The sequence below is a fragment of the Xenopus laevis genome, chromosome 9_10S, assembly GCF_017654675.1.
Source record: "Xenopus laevis strain J_2021 chromosome 9_10S, Xenopus_laevis_v10.1, whole genome shotgun sequence".
NCBI lineage: Eukaryota > Metazoa > Chordata > Amphibia > Anura > Pipidae > Xenopus > Xenopus laevis.
In genome coordinates, this window is record NC_054388.1 from 116,196,631 (window position 1) to 116,202,405 (window position 5,775).

The window sequence follows — 5,775 nt, forward strand, 5'->3', positions numbered from 1 at the left end:
GGTTTATCTAACCAAAAAATCTTTTTCCTACTTGACTGCTTGAACATGGTATTGATTAAGAATTATTCCATGTTTGAAAATGTATTTTGTTGGCAAACACAAGGGACGTCAATGGGAGCTGCAGTCGTTCCCTCATACACTTATTTGTACATACCCTAGAGAAGAAGTTTTTTCTTGAAAAGGAACTTTTTTGCCATTCCATTTTTGCAACGATATCCTTTTACTATGGCATGGCTCAGAAGATTCACTAAAAAATATACTAAAGGAGTCACAAAACTATTAAATTTACGTACGATGTTTCCTCATCAGAAATAACTTTTCTGAAATTAAGCGAATCAGAGGGCAGAATACACCCTGACTTGAAACCAGCGGAAGGTGGAAGCAAATAGCTTTCACAGCCCAAAAGTGAAAAGAGCAATCCCTAAAGGGCAAAAACAATCTCCTGTACACCCAACAAATACGAAGAAGCTAAAGACTCCCTCACTAAATGCTTCCTAGAGAAAGGCTATTAAAAAGAGCTTGTTCATAAAGCAACGGCAGGAGTAGATAGCCTTGAACGACACAGCCTTATGGTAAAAAAATAGAAAGAGATTTCTAACCAAAGGATATCATTTGTTTCCACCTATAATCATAATAGCAGCAAGCTGGAAAAAGTTTTTAGTAAATACTGGCCATTGATCCAAACCTAATTAACTACCCTCCACCTTTTTGCTATGAAAGGGTCACTACCCTAAGGATAACCAATGCCCATCAGACATCAGTCCAAAAAACACCTTTTTTTTGGCAAACCCAACAAATGTACATATCCCTGTTTAGGCTGCAATTGTTGTCCCTCAGTCATAAAGGAGTCTTAAGATTATCCATCCAACCAAGAGACATGAAATGAATCTTAACACGTGCGCCACCTGTAATTCCTCATATGTTGTCTATCTGCTGAAGTGTAAGTAGAAGGCAAGATCCCAAGGTTCTGCAGTTCACTCCCTTTGCCGGTATCTGCTGAAGTGCCCATGTGGGTTTGCCTATGTTGGCCAAACTACAAGAGAGGTGAAAACCAGGACACAGGAAGATAAAGGGAATATAAGAAAGTTTAAACTGAACACACGGACTGATACACACGTTTCTAGACATTTTAATGAGTTTAAACTTAACCCAATGCAATTGAGATGGTGCATCCTGGATGAAGTAGGAAAAAGTAAAAAGGGTGATGATAGATGGAAAATACTTCTACAAAAAGAAGGTAAATGGATTAAAAAGCTAAACACACTGATACCCAATTGGTTAAACCATTTCTTTCATAATCAATATTGACCTTAATTCTTGCAGATCTTGATAATAGACTACACCAGCAAGCTAGACAAGATATGAACTATGTTGTTACTATATTTAACATATTAACTTTCAGGATTTCCTCTGGCCTCCAACAACCACACACACAGGAGCACTTAAAGTGATTGGACTAATTATGCTAATTGGTTTTTGGTGGGGGTTGTGCAGGGTGGGCTTAGGGCTCTTACTCACTTGCGTTCTGCGCTCCCCTGCGTTCCGTTTTTTGGCGTTCAGCTGCAGGGGAGCGCAGGAATAGACGCATGTCATTATTTCACTCAGGCGCGTGTAGGCGCCGAACGCAGGAAAAATGCAGCATGTTGCGTCTCAACCTGCGTTCGGCGCCTACACGCGCCTGAGTGAGTACAGCCCCATTTGAAATAATGACATGCGTCTATTCCTGCGCTCCCCTGCGGCTGAACGCAGAAAAACGGAACGCAGGTCAGAACGCAAGTGAGTAAGAGCCCTTAAAAAGCCATTTTGTGTTCTGTTCACTGTTACACTTGAGAAAGGGGCTTGAAACATGTTGTGGCAGCAAGTCTGAAATAAAGGCTCTGCTTTGTCGATCGCTCTCCTTTCTACAATCTATGGCAATTTATCCAAGGCGCGCAGTACACATTTAAAGGATTGATGCACTTGGTCAATACTCAGCAAAGGTAGCGCAATGGAAGATAACCCCTGTTTTTTAAACCATTTCTTTATTGCCAGTGTGAGGCTTATATGGCCACAAGTTTCTTTGGGAGGCTACAGAGGGCCCACCACTTGTGGTTCCACTTGTAAATGAGGCTTCTTATCTTTTCTCTCTTCCGACTTATATACTGGATACACACACTGTATTAAGGGCAATGACAAATGAGGATATTTATTGCCCCAGAATTAATCAACGCTAGCCTGGGAAACTAATCTCCTCCAAATGCTTCCCCTGATAGGAAACTTTGGGCAATTATTGGCTAAAAGGCAGGTGCCCCCTATTAAATGACACCTAAAATTATCAATTTCTGATTTTCCAGGATTTTTTGTGAAAATGTCTTATTTTCACAGTTTTAGTGAAAATCTTCAATAGGGAGGGAGTAGAGAGGGGAGTAGGGAGGGAGTTGAGAGGGAATAGGGAGGGAGTTGAGAGGGAATAGGGAGGGGGTAGAGAGGAAGAAGGGAGGGGAGTAGAGAGGGAATAGGGAGGGAGTAGAGAGGGGAGTAGGGAAGGAGTAGAGAGGGAATAGGGAGAGGGGTAGAGAGGGAGTAGGGAGGCAAGTAGAAAGGGAATAGGGAGGGAGTTGAGAGGGAATAGGGAGGGGTAGAGAGGAAGAAGGGAGGGGAGTAGAGAGGGAATAGGGAGGGAGTAGAGAGGGGAGTAGGGAGGGAGTAGAGAGGGAATAGGGAGGGGGTAGAGAGGGAGTAGGGAGGCGAGTAGAAAGGGAATAGGGAGGGAGTAGAGAGGGAATAGGGAGGGGAGTAGGGAGGGAGTAGAGAGGGAATAGGGAGGGAGTACAGAGGGAGTAGGGAGGGAGTACAGAGGGAATAGTGAGGGAGGGAGTAGGGAGCTGAGACGAACTGAGGTAAGGTAGGGCAGTGTGGGACAAGGGGCATGAGCTAAAAACACTACATTTAGGACATATGCAAATTCGAGGAAGTGCTAGTGCCCCCCATGCCTCTATTTGAAGAGTCCCAATGCTTAAGAGATTTTCACTAATCTGATCATAACACTGATAACACTGATCTTTTGGCTGGCTGTACACAGGCATATACTACTGGCAGTTGCTCCAAAAAAGCTAATTGGCCCACACATGGGCATCTACAGATAGGGGTATGGGGGGCCCTTGCCCCTCCCTGGATTTGTACTTCATAAAAAAGTTTATTCTCCTGCCATATGTATACATATTGTTTTGTTCTTGTTTAAATAAACACATTTCTTACGATTACCATTGAGTACCTGCAATAAGCTTATAAAAGGCTTACATCTTATGGTCAGCACCCCATCAAATAATGGACCATTCTAATGCATATTCTACTGCTCAGAGCAGCAGTCCAGTTTCGCTCCACCCCTTCCCTCTGTGAGAAGCTTCCTGCACCTCAACTGTGTGAGGAATTAGCTCCACCCCTTCCCTCTGTGAGAAGCTTCCTGCACCTCAACGGTGTGAGGAATTTGCTCCGCCCCTTTTCTCTGAGATTCTTCCTGCTCCTCAGCTGTGTGAGGAATTAGCTCCACCCCTTCCCTCTGTGAGAAGCTTCCTGCACCTCAATTGTATGAGGAATAAGAGAATTTTCTGATGAAGCAGCTTCTTTCCCAGGGCAGATGAGTGTCAATCGGTTGTGTTGAGCTTAGAGTGTGAATGTCTGTGTGTGTCTGTGTGTATAAAATGAAGTGTTAGTTTTAATGTGTGTGAGGGCAACTGTGTGTAAGAAGGTGTGACAGAGTATGTGTGTGAGACTATAATGAGTCTGTGTATAGTTGTGTAACTACATTCATTATTCAGTCTTATACGTACAGCTGTGGGTTTTGCCTACAATCATTCTCTCTCGGTGTATTTGTCACAATAACCCCTACAGTTCCTTGTCTTTGCCATTTTGTCTTTGTCATTGTTTCTTTTGGGATGACTCTTATCTTTTAACCCTTCTGCTACTCTGGGAACAAAGCAGCTTTCCCCTAGACTGAAACAGAAGGAATGAGCAAAGATCAGTTAAAATTGTACGATCTGTTACTTTATTTTCATTGTGATGTTCAGGTATTCGTGCAAAGCTAAAGACAAATTAACTAGAATTCAGGAGCCTTTTTCCAGGACTTTTTTTTCCAATAAAAAGGATCAATACACTAGAATCCCCCCCCTTTATTATATATTTTATTCTCATACACACATCTTCCTATTCCATCATATTTTCATTAGAACACCAACATGCGGTTAGTCAACTTACTGTAGGAACCATAAAGATGAGAATGAGATTGAACAACCTGCTTAAAGAAATTAAAGATGCAATTGATTGATTGGCTAAGCTCTGGTGAGGTTAAACCAGGAATACACTGATGAATTAAATAATATTTGTTACATGTTCTTCCAGATCATTTGTGCTTTTTGTATAATGAATTGTTTTATGTTTTTGACAGCTCCTCGCCTTGGGACAACTGGTGTTTTATTAGGACACTCAGACCCAATATATGAGCAAACATTGATACAAGATGTAATTACAATCGCTTAAAGATATTGTCTGAGCCTTTTAATTGACACTTAGTGGGGTCATTTACTAAAAGTCAAATTTAGAAATCATATTTTACCAGAAATAAACTTGTTCTAACTCGTATCCATGAATATGGCTTATTTACTATGGCTTATTTATGGCCATTTTAAAGGTGATGTATAGCGTTCTACCCATCTTTTATTATTAGTCAAAAATTGGATCAAATCAAATTGTTTTGAATTGTCGCACAAATATCTTTGTCAAAATGGCAGAAAACCTCAAGAATTGTGAAGTTAAGATACATTAACTTTTACATGAAGTCAACAGATTTCAGATGGAGTATTTTTGGTCTCATATTTGTAGCAGTTTTGACACATAATAAATCCCAAAAAAGTCACGTTTTTTTTCCCTGCAAGTCTTTTGGATTTTGTGCAGCAAAAAAACTTGATGAGCAGAAGTCGTGTTTTGATAAATCAGCCCCTTACAATATACGTGGGATCACGTACAGGGCCGCCATTAGAAATCACGAGGCCCCATACAACAAAACTTTCGGGGCCCCCCATAAACATTTTTTAAAAAATTGGTGGTCAGGGCCCCTCTACAAATTAAAAAATAAGTAATTTCACCACTTCAGGACTTAAATTTCGGCTGTTTTCGTGACTTTGGGTCTTTTCGCTGCTTCGGGACTTTGATTGTTCGGCTTTTCATTGGATTTCGACTTTGGAAGGGTGGCAGGGCTTTGGTGCTGTCAAGGGGGGCCGGCTCTTTAAAAAAGTGCAGCACAGCCGGGCCCCCCTTCAGGCCCGGGCCCGGTACAGTTGTACCCCCTGTGCCCCCCTGATGGCGGCCCTGATCACGTATGTACTTGGACTTTGTGGATCAAATTATGGATTACATTATGGTCACAGGGTTCTGTGTTTAATAACATTAATTATATCCCTTCATATTATTTGTTAGACATATTGTGCACTGAGCCTCATGAGAGTTAAACCTTAGTATGGAATTCAGGCTTGATAAAGGGCAGGAGCCCAAAACATTGCCTGGTTTTTGGAACCAATAAACACTTTTCAACACTTATTGGAGAGCTGCCGAGGGATCTTTCTAGATGACATGGTCACGTTTGCAGTGGGGTAGGCCCCTGGCATCTGATGCTACAAAGAACGACTGGTGTAGTAGACAATTTCCTATTTTTCTGTTACACTTCTGATGCTGCTCATAGAAGGGTGTGACCTTTATAGAACATTCCTTGCACTTATTGTCTTTAACTCTGTACAATAAATA